A 14920-nucleotide genomic window follows, 5' to 3' on the forward strand; every position below is an offset into this window, starting at 1 on the left:
AACCTTGAATTGTGAGTAACTTGTTCTGTGAATGTTCTGCAAGATGAATAAACATTTCTAATAAATTTTAACTTGACAAATGAGTGAGGTATTGCAATATGAATAGCATGTGATGCTGAATGTCACATGATTACAACAAAGCCAATGGTTCTCTCTTCTCTCTCTCCCTCTCTCTGAGGGATTATGGGTGATTGTTTCCCATGCTTGGCTACTCAGTCTCAGACTGTGGTGTTTGGCAGAAATCAGTGATTTTTGAGAACATTGGAAGGTGCCCATAACTGGCACTAGTGTGTTTTTGTCACTGCAGAGTACCTATGGACAGTCCTTTGCTTCCCATTCAAGAGTAAGCTTAGGAATGCTTTTCTTCACTCTAGGTCAGGCTGCCTGCAGATATAGACCTTTTCTTCTGCTGCCTTATTGCCAGTTACATTAAATAGAGTATATGACAAGAGTTTATTAATACTGTACTGTAGTCAACATTCGTGCAAGCATATACAATGGCCCATGCAGAAAAAGAGTCCATTGAGCCAATAGACAGCAGTGATTCTGTTAGTGAAAGTGAAAGTTGTCCTACACAATAACGCTGCTCTCTCTTGTCTCCTGCACACCAGTCACAAAGGTTTGCAAAGGCAAGTACAGGTGATTTGTTTATTTTTCTTTATATTTTTTATTTCCTTTATTATTTTGTATTATATTACAGTTTTGTAGTCATTTTTATATGAATATCTTTGGGTTGTGGAACGAAGCATCTGAGTTTCCATTATTTCTCATGGGGAAATTCACTTTGATATACAAGTGCTTTGGATTACAAACCTGTTTCCAGAACAAATTACGCTCACAAGACAAGGTTTTACTGTATGTGTATGTATATATATTATGTCATATATATAAGGAAAGTGAGAGAAAGAGAGATTAAGCCTTGGCTCTTGGTTCTTAACTCACACCATCTACAAAATTTAACACAAAATTGATCATAGACCTAAGTTAGAACTCAACCTACAATACATCTAGAAGAAAACATAGGGAAAAATGTTTTTCCCTTAGTGACCTTAGATTGGGCAAAGATTTTTTTTTTAATAGGACCTAAAACCAAAAAGTAAGAGTGAAAACTTAATAAATTGGATTTTACCAAATTTAAAAATTTGACTCTTTGGGAAACTGTTACAATAATGGAAAGGAAAACCAGAGTCTGGGAGAAAATATGTACAAGACACACATTCCCTAAATTCCTTTCATTCAGAATATAGAAAGAATTCTCACTGCTCAGTAAGAAGACAAATAAAACAACTCTGTAAAAAAAAAAAATAACAAAAGATTTGAAAAAAATTTCAAAACCAAAGATACATAAATGAAAAGATTTTCAACCTCATTATTAGGCAATTTTGAACTATAATAAGATAGCACTAGTATTGCTAAAATTAAGAATTGATAGTAAATGGGTGAATAAAACGGACAAAAGTCATCGAACTGAAAATTTGAGATTGATGCATTTTATCACATACATTATACATTTTTTTCAAAATATCTACTTTAAAAGGTTCCATGATTACTAAGATGTTAAGTTGGAAAAGCTGCTTGGGTCATTCATCTCTGAAGTGAGAACTTTCATGCTTACCATTTCAGTGTCTTCCAGTGTTTCTAAGCACTGTTAATATCATATTAATAATAATAGTGGAGTAGAAGTAGTGGTGGGCAAAATAGTGAAGAGAGAGTGCTTCCGGTGCATGTAAAATATGTCCTCCCAGTTTCCTTGCTGATTTAATCTGTCTTGTTGCTGAATCTGATATGGGTTAAGCAGTTTTATAATAATTTGTGTTATTGACCCTTTCAAGATGAGAAGGATCAATGACAACGATCAAGAGACATCTTGAATGGTGAAGAATGATCAATCTTTATGCTGCTGATAAAATGTCTGTTCTATTACAAAATTACTCCACAAAGAAGAAAAGATGTTAATTTTCAACCTTACTCGTCAAAGCACAAATAAGGTTACCACTCAGGAGAAAAAAAAATATTTCAATGCCTGTAACAAAAAGCTCAATTTATTGTGACTTATCCAGTTAGAGCTCTTTAAATTGTTTTTTGTTTTTGTTTGTCTCCTAAAATACGAAGCAATGAAATAGGAAGTCCAAGACTGGTAAATTAATTCCATGATGCCATTAGAGACCCTGGCTTTTTCTTTTTGCTCAGCCTGCGATTCGATTCTTCATGAATGTCTTCTTAGGGCAAAAAAAAAAAAAAAAAGTGGCTGTGACATCTCTTGTATCACATCAGTGTTCCATGCAGGAAGAATGTTTTTTGTTTCTGCTTTTTTTTTTTTTTTTCACGCAGCAAGAATATTAAGAGCAAGGAGTCAGTGGCATTTGTTCATCTGCTTTTATTTTATTTATTTAATTAATTAATTTATTTATTTATCAATATATGAAATTTATTGTCAAATTAGTTTCCATACAACACCGAGTGCTCATCCCAAAAGATGCCCTCTTCAATGCCCATCACCTACCCACCCCTCCCTCCCACCCCCCATCAACCCTCAGTTTGTTCTCAGTTTTTAACAGTCTCTTATGCTTTGGCTCTCTCCCACTCTAACCTCTTTTTTTTTTTCCCTTCCCCTCCCCCATGGGTTTCTGTTCAGTTTCTCAGGATCCACATAAGAGTGAAACCATATGGTATCTGTTTTTCTCTGTAGGGCTTATTTCACTTAGCATAACACTCTCCAGTTCCATCCACGTTGCTACAAACGGCCATACTTCATTCTTTCTCATTGCCACGTAGTACTCCATTGTGTATATAAACCACAATTTCTTTATCCATTCATCAGTTGATGGACATTTAGGCTCTTTCCACAATTTAGCTATTGTTGAGAGTGCTGCTGTAAACATTGGGGTACAAGTGCCCCTATGCATCAGTACTCCTGTATCCCTTGGGTAAATTCCTAGCAGTGCTATTGCCGCGTCATAGGGTATGTATATTTTTAATTTTTTGAGGAATCTCCACACTGTTTTCCAGAGTGGCTGCACCAGTTTGCATTCCTGCCAACAGTGCAAGAGGGTTCCCGTTTCTCCACATCCTCTCCAGCATTTATAGTCTCCTGATTTGTTCATTTTGGCCACTCTGACTGGCATGAGGTGATATCTGAGTGTGGTTTTGATTTGTATTTCCCTGACGAGGAGCGACGTTGAGCATCTTTTCATGTGCCTATTGCCCATCTGGATGTCTTCTTTCGAGAAGTGTCTATTCATGTTTTCTGCCCATTTCTTCACTGGATTATTTGTGTTCAACCTGCTTTTAAAGAGCTTTCTGAGAAGCCACACATAGTAACTTTGCTTACATTTCATAAGCTAGAAGAATGTCACTGGCCATGCCCGCCTGCAAGGAAGACTGGGAATTTCTTTCTTCTTTTCTTCCCTTCTTTCTTCCTTTCCTTTCCTTTCCTCTCTTTTCCTCTCCTTTCCTCTCCTCTCCTTTCCTTTCCTTTCCTTTCCTTTCCTTTCCTCTTTCTTGATCAGGAGACAATATCACAGCAATAAATGGGCTCTGATGGTAAGAAGTAAAGGGAAATGGATATTTAATGATAACAAAGTATCAGCTACAGGCTCTCTTCCCTGCAATCAATGGAAGGCTTTCGTTGACTGGCTGTCAACTACTGAAGACATTGTATCTGTATACAAAACTTTAACCTAATTAGGTTTTGAATCTTTATAGACCTAGAGAATAATTCAACCATATCTACAGTAACTTCTGGTTTTCTTTGGTGTAAACTTTGAAGAAAAAGTGAAAGAATTGGTCTCCTGAGGTGTGGAATGGCTGAGGTCTCTCTCCATCAAAAATAAAGATTGTATTTCTTCAAGTTCTCCTAATCTTGACTTGTAAAACATTGAAGAAAAGGATTTCCTTTTTTCAAAGAAACACATGGGTTAGGTTACCCTACTTATGGCTTTTAAATATATGTCTGAATTGTGTCTACTCAAAATGCCAATTCATCAAAAAACTGCACATACCACCAATTATGCAATATTACTTTTTTTTGTAAACAAGTATATGGGTACTTGATAAATAGCATCCTGGGATGCTCATCAATGAGGAATTTTAATCTAACATGATTGCTTAGTTTGTCTCAAAAAAGAATTAATTTTTCAGTCAATGAATTGTGAAGTAATTCATTTACTTTAAAAAGAAGGAGAAACATTTTCAAAAGCAACTGTGATTTTTGAAAAAAAAAGCATAGATACATTTTAGAAACAATGAGGAGCACAGAAGCGTTGCTGCAAATGAATGAAGCATGATGAAAGGGGGACCTAGAAAATCTGGATTTCGTTCTTTATTCTTCTACTCTGATTTTCTAAGACTTGCAGAAATTTACTTTGACTCTACATAATGTCAAAAACATCCAGATGCGAAATGAAAAAGGTTTTGATATCTTTTAGACATAGCTTTCATCTATTTGCACTTCAATTTTCTTGACACTCAGAAAAGCAATGCCTGTTTCTTACCCACTGTGAAGAGATTTTCTTTTAAAGTTTGAATTCTTTAGCCAAATTGATTTCATTGCATGAACAATACACAATTTTTACCATGAGGAAAAGGATTTTATTGCCATCATTTTGGACCCCTTCTTCTTCTGTTCAAAATCAAAACAAGTTCCCAAATGAAATAAGCTTGGAGCTGTTGTAATTAATAGAAGTTTAGCTTGGAATAGGTGAAAAGAAAAGCAAAGGGAAATAAAATTAATACCTATTGAGTATGCTGGGAGTCAGACAACCTGACCTAGTTCGGTCATTAACTGGGTTTGAGGTGTTGGACAAACACACTTCCATGGATGGACCTCATGTTTCTGTTACAACATGGGGTTGTAATACAACTGATACCTAAATTTTAAAATGTAGGATCAGTTTGGGGCACCTGGGTGGCTCAGTCAGTTGAGTGTCCAACCTTGGCTCAGCTCATGATCTCGAGGTCTGTGAGTTCAAGCCCCACCTTAGACTCTGTGCTGACAGCTCAAAACCTAGAGCCTGCTTTGGATTCTGTGTCTCCCCCTCTCTCTTTGTCCCTCCCACACTCACGCTCTGTCTCTCAAAAATGAATAAATGTTAAAAAAAATTTTTTTTAATGTAAGATTAGTTCATTTTCCAGTGGTACTGTTTTCTCAAAGAGAAATGTGGATATAATACTGAGCCAAAATAACTTCCTTTGTGGTTATATTTATAAAAATGATTCATATTCTTCAGGGAGAATTTGACTGGGTCTCTCAAAGCAAGGCATCACTTGGGTTTGCAGTCAGCCATAGCTGAACTGTTCAGCTTGAGCTGTTGAGCTGAGCCTTGACTGACACATCTCACCTAAGTCCTGGAAAAACTAAATGAATTTATGAAGCTTATGTATGGACCAGGCTTGAATAATTGACTCACTAGAGTCAAAGTTTTGCCAGTTAACTAAACAGTAATTATATTTGGCATTTTCTTAGCACATACTTTTTTTGGTAGGCACTGAGATTTGTATATATTATCTCAAATCTGCAGAACAAAAACTCAAAAGTGGTCATTAGCAGTCCTATTAGAGGAAACCAATTCTCATAGAGGTTAAGTAATTGCCCATGTCCAACTAATTGTTAAATCCCAGAGATGAGATTCAAACTCTGCTAGACTTCAAACCCCATGCTCTTTCTTTCACATACTTGAGCCTCAGTCAGGCCTCAGCTTGGAGGGGTATGAGGTTCCTTATAGGTCATTTCTCAGGTAACACTGCCTTTGGCAAAATTTAAAATCCTTGGTATTTCCAAAGTGATATGAAACTTGTCGAGTCCCTGGAAAGTGTAATAAAATACACAGGAGTAGAATGTTGTTTTAAAAAGCCACAGAGCTCCCTTAAATGAGAAGACTAGGCAAAGGATTACAGATGGGTTAACATTTGAGCTGGGCCTGTGAAGGAAAAGGAGGGTTGACAAATTGGGTAAGTAGGGGCAGAAGGGACATTGGAAATTTTGCAAGAGACACTGAGATGTCCCTACCCACAGAAGCACGGAGGGAGTTGTAGTTAAGTTGGGCAATAATATTCAAGGAAAAGAAGGCAAAGCAAGACTTAATGTGTGCCAATTATACCCCAAGCCTTCTGACAGATTCTTCATAGTTAACATCTTGAGGCCCTTTCAGTAGGGAGGGAGGGTGTCAAGATAAAGAGTGTGTGTTTGAATTATTTGACAATGACAATCCATTGAAATCTTTTGAACAGAATGTAACCAGATTAGTGGCAGGTTTTAGAGAGATTACTCTGTCAGTCCTCTGCCAAATGCATTAATCATATAGGGGAAAAGTTGAAAGGAGAACTGTTAAACTGTAAGTAGAACGCTAATCCGTGGCCACAAATCCATTAGATATACAAATGTTTTCTTCAACTCCACCTCACAAGCAATGATTTGCATTTTTTTCTCATTTTTAGGGCTATTCATTACTTTTTAATTTAAGACAATTATTTTAATGAATAACAGCTCATATTTTCTAAGTACTTATTTATGACTATTCTAAGTGCCTTATATCCATTTTTTCAATGTATATGAAGGCAGATAGTTAGCCTTATTTGATAGAAATGGAAACTGAGATTTAGACAGATTAAGGCACATGCCCAAGACCACACAGCTGGTAAATTCTGGTGCTGGCATTTATACTTAGCTGTGAATCCAGAGATTTTGTTCTTAACCACTGTGCTACCAAAGAGCAGGCCAAGGAAAGAAATGTCTTGCCACTTTGAGAAAAACCTCATTTCCTTTTAGTGAAGTTGAAAAATTGACTTTTGAGGCCTAGATAGTGAGAGAGCTAACAGAATGTTAAGAGCACTCCTGATATTAGATTGCTAGAGATAACTCTTTGGGTAGAGAGCCAATAAAACAGGCCCACCAAGAAGGAAGAAATCTTCAAAGTTCTATTTAAAGGAGATCCAGTGAGAATCACTTTGAAAATAGGAAGTGGGACCAAATGATTCAGTGAAGCACATCAAATACCCATTGTGCTTCCAAAATCAAGATCCGGCTGAAAGAACTGAGGAGAATTATGGGGAAGTCTCTTTGTGAGCAGGTGGGTGGTGCCACAATGTGATAGGTTAAGGGGAGAATGTGTTAGAAGGACTGACTCATTCTACTCCCTGCTGCAGCTATTCTGAGTTTAAAGATAAGGTTTAAGCATTGAATTCAATTTGCTTTAAGGTGACTTGTTGAGAGCTGGAGATAATCACAACTGGATCTCAAGTCTCTGCTAAATAGGCTCTTAAGTGACATTATCCACAGTGTTGTGGACACTCATGGAGACCAAAATGTTTCCATTGTAGTTCCAATACCTGCGAAAGATCAGGGGTTGTTTCAGGTGGCTTTATGGAGTGTCATTTTAGCAAATTCACCATTGGTCCAATTGCTGGATCTGTGGCACTGAAGGCTAGTTTATCATAAGGAGAAATTGCACTGGAATTTATTCATGCTATCCAATTGTACAGGGTGCTGATTTATAAACCAGAATTCAGTTATTAATTTTAAAACCTCAAATCCTTCATGGAATGATTCAAAATACAAATAATGGGAGGCTGGGTGAAAATATGGAGAGAACAGATGGTCTAGATTCAGAAACAGACAAAGCTGTTTCTGAGAACCCAGTTTAGCTAGATGACCTTGAGCAGCATCTTAACAGCTCTGAGTCGCAGTTTCTTTTGGGAAATGGAGATGATGTTATGGAATAAGGCTAGTTTGACTCTAGAATACTCAGCTCAAAGGCAAGGGACATGGTGGGGAGAATCGCAGCCTGCTAAAGCTGGCCCCAGCAATTACAGATGTATGTTCCAATACTCAGGGTCCCAAGAGAAGCAGCTGTCAGGTATGAGTTAAGCTAGGTGTGTTATCAGGAGTCTTAATTTGGCGATTGGACTGTAGCAGTATCAGTAGATCCTTTCCATTTTAGAAAACCCTGGACTGCAGTATTCTTCACCCCAAAGTACAGAATTGCCAAGACATTAAATCAGGTCTTTGATCACATGGCACTGGTTTCAGTGTCTGGTCCAAGTGATAGAAGAAGAATGGCAAAATAAGGCGGGTAGCCAGTACAGTTCTAGATGGAATTCTGTGCAATGAACCATCTATCATCATCATCATCACCACCATCATCATCATTGGAGGAGAGTCCCTGGTGCATCCAATCTAAGCCCTAACATTTGATCCAATTCCTTCTGTGTGATGAAAGCAAGGTCGTTATCTTTCCCGCCAACTGTACAGCTAACTTTGGTCAACTGTCAAAGATCAAATCAGGGAGGCAAGGCAGAGTTTCTTAGCATCAGCATAAAAGACATTGGATAGTAATGAGGCTCGAGGGGAGTTTTGGAAAGTGCCCCAACTTCATAAGGAGCATCTCTTCCTAGTGCCAGTAAGGTATCAGTTGGGACCACTTGTATGTTGGATCTAAATAGCATTGGTACTGCACCCTCTCCCAATTTCTCAACCTATAGAAGTCACACGCCAAGATTTCTCAGAATATTTTTGTATTTTCAAGGAGATATTTTTTTCTTTTTTCCTTCCATCCCTTTTCTTTCTTTCCTTCTTTTTCTTTTATTTTTCGATACCTCTGTTACATACCACAATGGCCAAGATATGAAATCCAGTCCATTCTTCAAGTTTAAAATACCCCTACCCGCCCCCCAACACACTCTCAATAAAGTGATCATGACCCTGGTAGACTTCACTAGTGATTTTTGGAAATGAGCAAGAGGATAGGTTCACATAATAGCATGAGAAAAAATAAGTATAATGGATAATTATCTCATCTGGAGATTTCATTACTCTTCCTCCTCCTTTCTCATTCCTCTTTATTTATCTTTTCCATTTCCTTTTGGGTGCAAACTCCCAAAATTACTCTTTTCTCAAACAAAAGAGCTTTCTTCCTCATCAGTTACAACATCCTTTATTGATGTTTATCCCCTCTGCTAAGTTCTTGTCTTTCTAAAGGGAACATAAGGCAGCTTTTGAGGAGCATGATCTCACTACGAAAAGTTCTTACTTGACCAAGAAAGACAGTAAAATAAATTTGATCTTAAGTACTGGTGACCAGGATACTCTGGTGCTCAAATGATTCAGAATTTTTCTTGAATGATGCCAAGAAACACTTCGCACGTTTTTTAAAAAGCCATTTCCCTTCTTTTTAACATTTTAAGCAAATGGCTTTATGAGTCTAATGTTACCTAATGATAATAAAGTTTAAAATTGTCAACTTTTAAGCTGATCTTGTGTGGCTCAGCCAGTTGAGCCACTTGGTTTCAGCTCAGGTCATGATCTCATGGTTCCTGAGTTCCAGCCCTGCATCAGGCTCTGTGCTGACAGTATGGAGCCTGCTTGGGATTCTCTCCCTCTCTTTCTGCCCCTCCCCTGCTCTCTCTCTCTCTCTCAAAATAAATAAATAAACTTTAAACATTTTTAAAAAAATAATCAAATCTAGCTTTCCTTGGGTTTATTGCATTTTCAATGGAGGTCGGAACATACAGCGTTTACAAAACACTGTGCTCTCATCAGCAATACTTTTTGATGAAATATCTATTAGAATATGATTTTTTCTGCAAAGAATTCCACAGGAGACCAGAATCTATTTTATTTTCTTTTTGTTAGGTTCAGTTTCTGAAAGATACTTTTTTTTTTTAATTTTTTTAACGTTTATTTATTTTTGAGACAGAGAGAGACAGAGCATGAACGGGGGACGGTCAGAGAGAGAGGGAGACACAGAATCTGAAACAGGCTCCAGGCTCTGAGCTGTCAGCACAGAGCCTGACGTGGGGCTCGAACTCACGGACCACGAGATCATGACCTGAGCCGAAGCCGGCCGCCCAACCAACTGAGCCACCCAGGCGCCCCATCTGAAAGATACTTTTTAACCCTCTCCCTTGATTCTGAGAGTGGCCCTTATATAAAATCAGTGATTTCCTGTACTCTGAGAAGTACTATGATGGCAACTTTTGTCAATTGTTGCTGCCAGTATAAATGGAGGCACAATCGACAGGGATCCAAAAATATTGCTTCTGATTTTGTTGTGCAGAAAAATGTGATTAGTGTAACCAAAATTTTTGCTGATTCTGCCAAAAATAATCTGTCTCTGTGCAACAGGAAATTTCACTTTTTTAATGCAAGAAATTTATTTTAAAACATTTTTCATATCATTGGTATTTCTAAAGAAAGCAAAACAAGTCAACTTCATGAAGAAAGATGTAATTCTCAATTTTTAGGAGGATATTTTGAAGCATTGTAATTTTTTTCTATTTCTCTTTATAGTTCCATCAATTTCTGACTTATTTATTTTTTTAATTTAAATTTTAGTTAGTTAACATGTAGTGCAATATTGGTTTCAGGAGTAGAATTCAGTGAGGAAAATTCACTTTTGGGATACTTCATCATGATGGTGGCCAGCAGTATATTTTAGAATAAAAGTTACCTTATACAACCACATTAACAGCAAAACATTCCAGGTATTGAAAACTACGAGGGGAGGAGATGAAAAGATAAGGAATAAGTAAAATAGTAGGGTAAAATAAAAGAAAAGGATACGATATTGTACCTCAATGTTTAAGCATAAAACTGACTGACTTTTTATAGAAGTTTTCTCTAATACTTAGTTACAAATCTTTTTGGTGATTTAAAATACGGCACATCTTTGCACGTATCTTCCATTGGTATTGCCTGGAATTGGGGCACTTGGCTGGAGAAAGTTGATGCAACATCACAAAAGAAAAGATAATATAAAACTAAAAATTGCTCACGCATGTTCCAATAATTTCCTGTCAATGAACCAAGGCAAAAGCAAACCTTTCTTGGCATCACTGTAGTTTGAATGGCACATTCAGTCACTGGCCAAAAACTTTGTGTGTCTGTTTTCTTTTCCTAAGATTCCAGCATATTAACTAGAAGAAACAATGAACTGTTTGGTGGTCCATAATTCCATTGGTGGATTAACATGCTTAATCATGCATACTTTTTCCACTTCAATTCTGAAAACATTAAAGAAACATCAAGAGTAATAAAATAGCTTCAAAACACACAGCATAATTTAAACAATAATTCCCATATATAAAATAGATCCCTGCCATTTGTATCAGTGATGGGGCTGCAGCTGTGCTGCCTTATAAATCATCCTCCAAGACAGAAATGAACAAAGCAGGACCAGACCATGGACTGAGGTGAGATGGGGGAAGCCTAAGACAGTAAGGCTGCTTGCTTCTTTCTTTCCTCTTGGGAAGGGAACAGGAGACCAGATCAATGAGTATGTGACAACCTGGAAGCCCTGCTCAGGCGTCACAGCTCTATGAAATAAGTGTTGTCCACAGCCCTTTGGGGGAAGAGGTCTTCTCGGGTCAAATGGAGGTTGCCAAGTTCTTAGTTGGAAGGATGGCGCAAGCTGATACCAAGAACTGTGGGAATATATCTGGAAGAGATGGGGAGGAAGAAGAAAGACTGAAGGCCTCAGCTCCCCAAGCCAGCCAGCTGAACCCTCAGGGAGAGCCACTAACCCTGTAGAGAGCTAGAGAGCCACAGAAAATCAAGGGTCTTCTGCAGCCAATTAAGCTGACTGTAATCTTTCCCCATGGGAGCCTGGTGTGCAATGGCTGCAAACAATAGCCTCCTTGGTAGTGTATGCAGCCTGTTGAATGTATGGGTTGCTCTAAGGAACCTTGGAGATGGCCCTTTCCAATGGACATTGATGTTTGACCTCATGCTATCTCCAATCTAGGCTCCAGACAGGTATGCAGGGTGCCTTTGGAAAGCCATAGGGCACAGTGATCAGGGTCCACATTGGCCAAGCATCATGTCCATCTGTACCAACTTGCAGAACAAGGAGCATGTGACTCAGGCCCTATGTAGGGCCAGTTCCCTGGCTGTTAGAAGATCCATATTTCCAAGAAGTGGGGCTTTACTAAGTTTAATGTAGACGAATTTGAAGACATGGTGGCTGAAAAGTGGCTTATCCCAGATGGCTGTGGGATCAAATACATCCCTAATGATGGCCCCTTGGACAAATGACAGGTTCTGCACTCATGAAAACCTCGGCACTGCCCTTCCCTATTCATGCCCACCAATAAACCTTACTTCCTGTCTGAAAGAAAGAAAGAAAGAAAGAAAGAAAGAAAGAAGAAAAGCCAGGGTCTTAGTAGAAGGACCATTGAGGCTCATTCTTATATGAAGTGGGTAGTTGGAGAGATCTAGCCTGATGCCCACAGAATAAACTTTCTTTCTGAATTTCCAAGAGTATTTCCAGAGACATGTTGCTCATTTAGAGGACCTCCTGATATACCAAAGGCCTGCATTCCAGTGGCCCAGAGACTGAGTGGCAGATATTATTAGTATAGGTATCTAGGTCCAGATTGTAGCTACCTGAGAACTACAGTTTTGATATGGCTTAGAGAATGATTTGAATATATTACAAATTAAGTTATATACCTTTCCATAAAAATTAAATGTTAAAAAAGTGAAATATTAAAATTAGCCTGTTACAATATTATGTTTATATGGGCTTTTTGTTCTTATTCCTTTTGATCCTAAAGAAGAGTAAACAATGTTTTCTTTCCCCAGTGTCCTGGGGTTGGATTTTTTTAATGTTTATGTATTTATTTTGAGAGAGAGAGAGAGAGAGAGATTGAGAATCCCAAGCAGGTTCCATGATGTCAGCATGGAGTCTGATGCGGGACTTGAACCCATGAACTCTGAGATCCTGACCTGAGCTGAGATTAAGAGTTGGATGCTTAGCCAGCTGAGCCACCCCAGTGCCCCCTTGGGTTTGATTCTTTAAGAACTGCGTGTATAGCTTGACAAGTAGGAAAGAATTATATCCTGATTTATTACCCTGGGTTACCAAAGAAGATCATATTTTTTTCATATTCAAACTAGATGATGCTGACCCCATACCCCACCTGTTACAAGAGTATCTCTTCTCTGTCTGGGATCTCTCTCTTGTAATAACTGCAACAACTTCAGGGATGCTTTGTAAGCCCAAGTTAGTCCAAAGAGTCAGACCTGGTTATTCTGTTTTTCACTCTATTGCTGCCATATCAGATCATGAAAGCTCAGTTGGTCTTGCCATTCTAATATCGACCTTGTCTGCTGAAGGGCAGTCTGCCTTGAATAGAGCAGGTGCCTCAACACTGGGCTGGTAACTCAGTAAAGTGGTGCAATCTTGGTCTCCCTTGAGGCACTTTCTACAGTAGGAATGAGGTATGACATATACTTGGGTATAACAAACGACCACAAACAAGGTAGGTTAGAGTAAAATGGATTTACCATCTCAGAGTTCTGGAGGCTAGAAATCCGAAATCAAGTTTTTGGCAGGGCTTGCTTTCTGAAACCTCTAGGGGAGGATCTTTCCTTAGATTCTTCCTAGCTTCTGGTATTGCTGACAATCATTGCTGTTCCTTGGGCTTGTAGCCACATCCGATCTCTGCCTCCATCATCACTTGGTAGTCTCCTCATGTGTGTCTGTGTTCACATTTGCCTTATCTTACAGGAACATTAGTCTTTGGATTAGGGTACATCCCAATGCAAAATGAATTCACCTTACCTTGATTATCAGCAACTTGAGTATTTAACCTTCCTCATGATCTGCATCTGGCTCTGTTGTTCTTCCCACTGACTTGCACCATGATTTCAGCTTCACAAAAAAAGAACTTCATTGACCTGATGTCCTTCATCTTCCAGACAGTCCAATTTTTTTTTGGCATGGCATCTTCTTTCTATGTCTGCTCATGCAGACCGATAGACTCTTCTATGGACACTGAATTCATCTCTTACGTTGGACACTAGCCTAGCTATATGCTTGTAAGAAGCGTGGCTATATTCTAAAAAAGTTGAGAAGTTTAAAAATATACTGAAAATATCTGATCCCAGTTGAATTGAAGAATTAATTAATTTCTTTAATCATTTAATCTAGTAGTGTCTAATGTAATTTTCTGTGAAAATGGAAAAGTTTTATTTCTGCACTGGCCAATTCAATAGCCAGTACCCACATAGGATTATTGAGCACTTGAAATGCAGCTGATGTGGCGGAACAACTGAATTTCTAATTTTATTTAATTTTAATTAATTTTCATTTAAATTTAAATAGCGACATGCAATTAGTGGTTACTGGATTGGACAGCCCAGATCTATTCCAATCTGTTAACATAAAGGAGTATGTGATAGAACAACATTTAAAACCTCAGGAACAAATAATCAAATTGAATTCATTTGTTATGATAAGAACTTTTACGCTCTTAAGGGTTAAAAAAAAGAAAAGGTGATGAAGCGGATATGGGAGCTTAACCAAATAATTCTAGGGCAAAATGAGTGAGGTCCATCATCATTTATGTGTTGTTGAAGACTGACATCTTCATTTTTCTAGCTTCAAGCATACTTCAAGTGCTATGGGAAACCTGGCAAAGGTGAAAATGTTTAAAGTGTATTTAGCCATGTTTTCAGAAGCCAGATGAGATCCTGGAGAAGCCAAGAACCTAGCCTTTCCTGATGAGTAGCTCAGCCACTTGATAAAACTTCTTGGCTCTCATTTGAAGCTACTGCACCAGTAAAAGATAGATTAAGGTATTATCTTCCCATTTTCAAATTGTCTTAATTTCTCTGAGTCCAATTTACTGTTTTCTTTAGATAAATTGCTTCATTAGCATTCATGTGCAAAATGTTATCCAGACTTTAAAAATAGAAGATGTCAAAGTTGAGGTAATATGTCTGATTGGGAGATTATCTTGCTCCTGAACTGGAAATCCAAAGAAAACAAAGAAAGAGAGAGCAGTTAAGCAGAAACATGTTATTGACCCAGGGAGCATATCCATCATAAAGCCTGGAGGAAATATTTCCTTATGCCTCAAAAAAATGAGTTACTTTATGAAGAACTTCAATCAGTTTGATTCAACTTTAAGATGTTAGGGT

The 14920-nt window shown here is 38.0% G+C and overlaps 1 non-coding gene across 1 annotated transcript; it reads left to right on the forward strand.

Moving 5' to 3' along the window:
- Nucleotides 1–11557: 11557 nt before the first annotated feature.
- Nucleotides 11558–11691, forward strand: LOC125939215 (small nucleolar RNA SNORA70). Its single transcript, XR_007462968.1, has one exon. It is a non-coding gene; the product is annotated as a small nucleolar RNA SNORA70 (small nucleolar RNA).
- The last annotated feature ends 3229 nt before the right edge of the window (nt 11692–14920 follow it).

This window comes from Panthera uncia (genome assembly GCF_023721935.1).
Source record: "Panthera uncia isolate 11264 chromosome B2 unlocalized genomic scaffold, Puncia_PCG_1.0 HiC_scaffold_24, whole genome shotgun sequence".
Lineage (NCBI taxonomy): Eukaryota > Metazoa > Chordata > Mammalia > Carnivora > Felidae > Panthera > Panthera uncia.